Below are 2,533 nucleotides of genomic sequence, written 5' to 3'. Positions count from 1 at the left end.
CTCCACCCCGTGAGTCTAGTATTATTGGGAGGGGGGCGGGTTCCCTCCACAGCATCGAGACAAATTTGTAAAGGTGGCAAACCAAGCCACTTGCCACTAAATGGTTCACCTGACCAACTAACTAAGAGCATCTCCAACAACGTGTTAAAAGACGCGCGCGCGGTAAACTGGCATTTTAGCGCGCGCGACAAGTTTTCGCGCGCTCCAACGGAGACGGGAAACTAGCGTGCGCAGAAAGCGATTGCGCGCGCGGGAGATAGCAGCAGCTCACGGTAGATTTGACGCGCCGCTTCGCGCGCGCCTATAAAATGCGGCGCTCGCCACGCGCTCCACCACACTGCCACGCGTTCATTCTCCTCGCCACCTCGCCGCTTCCACCGCTTTCTTGCCGCTTACAGTGCCCCGCCATCACCGCGCCATCATGCCGCCGCACTGCCGGAGATCTTCGGGCTACCAGGGCGTTCGCGAGCGCCCCAACGGCTGATACTACGCCGAGATCAGGTCCGGCAACGTCCGGCTCGGCCTCGGTACGTTCCGGAGCGCGCATGAGGCAGCCCGCGCGTATGACGCGGCGGCGTGGCTCCTAAAGAGGCCTCCATCGCAGATGAACTTCCGGGACATCTACACGCGCGAACAGGCGCAGGCCGTCACCCCTCCGCGTCGTCTGATCACGGGCCAGGACCGTGCGGACCACCTTCGGCGGCAGCGTCGGCTCCTCGTCGCCGAGTAGGACGAGCGAGCCATGGCGGAGTTGCGCCGACGCCACCCAAAGGACGTCGCCAACGAGCGCGCCTACTGGGCAGAGAGGACGGCAAGGCACCGCGCAAAGTGGGGGCAGACCGGCGTCGGTGGAAGGCATTGGCGATTTCGCAGTGCGATATCGTTGAAGCATGTGGGAGGTCGATCTTCACGTCAGACGATGAACGTTGGGACGGCATATGGATCCATAACTCGGACAACACCACCGAAAATGATAATGATGAGGAGGACTCAGAGTAATTCTAGTTGCACCGTAGTTTATCTAGTTGCACCGTAGTTTAGTTTTATGTAATTGCACCATAGTTCGGTTTTATCTATCTATGGTATGTACTTGTTTATCTATCTATGCTATGAACTATGCAAAATATCTTTGTATTGTTTTTTATATCTATGTGAAATTTATTTTGTGTCCAAAATGCAACAAACATGGACATGTGTGGGCTGCTCGGGCGCTGCATTTTAGCACGCTGCTGGAGCCAGCGCTGTGCGCCGCGTCAAACCTGACGATGGACGCGCCGCAAACCATTTTTTAGCGTGCCACATGTTGCGCTGCTGTTGAAGATGTTCTAATGCATCTGAGTTGACCCTTATAGCCACCGGAGCGAGATCCTCCGACTAGCTTTCTCCACGTGAGATGGGACATCCAACTCGTATCATAGTCCATGTGGCATCCTACGGCAACGAAAACTAGCGAGCTCGTTCACTAAGGTGGTCAGGCAAACCGGCGGCCCAATCCAACGAAGTGGATGGAAGAACGGCGTGAGGACAAGGAAAAGGGTGCGAGGACAAACGTCGCCTGGTCGTCGTCAAGGGCCATGGCAAGGGTGTCGAGTGTGCTCGGCGCTCACTAATTTTGTCCGGCATCCATCGGTGGATAGAGGGATCAGTCCATAGACATGGATGCCGAAGCCAGCCATTCAACGTTGTTCGCATATATTTCAAACACTTTTTCAACAAGCCGAATGAAATTCATGCAAACATAGCAGATTTCATACAACATGGATGAAAATATTTACATTTTAGACATGTTTTTTTTACTAAAAATTGTAAAACTATGTGCACGTCCAGCCGCGCCGAGCTCCATTCTCATGACACAGATACACTACACTAGTCTACGGCCTGCCGCGGCGGATTCATTTGTCTTTTCCGTGTCCGGCAGCTCGCTCATCAGACTGCTGGGAGCCCCGGAGGTATATTCTTCCCCGTATCTTCGCTATGTCCGGCTGCGCCGCTCATCGGAGTGGCAAAGGGGTGCTTCGGACGGAGGGGAAGGGGGTCACCTCCACTTCCGTGGAGCCCAGGCGGGGGTCAACGATGGTCTAACATAAAAAAACCGGGCAAGACACCGGTTGTGCAAGCCAGCGTCGCCTTGGTGGTGGCCTTCATGGGACCAAGTAGCGCCAGCCTCCCGTGTTCTACTTCTATGCGATTAAGGCGGTGGGCGTGGACGTGGTGGCGGCCGCCTCGTCATGTCCATGTGCCCGAGATCTTTGTTTGCCGGCAGGGCATGGTTATGCGCGCGTTGACATTGGCTGGCGTGGTCGCAGGTATGGGAGGCGTGGTACGACACGTCGTCGTCCATGGTAGTCACGATGCCCGTGCCGCCATGCCTCCCTCCCTGTGTCGGCCTGGAGCAACTCGCCATTCATCTGCGAGCTGGCTTGGAGAGGTGAGTTGCTAAACCACGCACCGACTTGGAGCGGCAACTTGCTCCGTCGAGCTAGGGAAGGAAGGTGGAGTAGCGAGCTGCCTTGCTCATATCCGGCAGGCTGGG

This window comes from Triticum dicoccoides, chromosome 4A (assembly GCF_002162155.2).
Source record: "Triticum dicoccoides isolate Atlit2015 ecotype Zavitan chromosome 4A, WEW_v2.0, whole genome shotgun sequence".
In the NCBI taxonomy this organism is placed as follows: domain Eukaryota; kingdom Viridiplantae; phylum Streptophyta; class Magnoliopsida; order Poales; family Poaceae; genus Triticum; species Triticum dicoccoides.
This window is presented reverse-complemented; position numbering follows the sequence as displayed.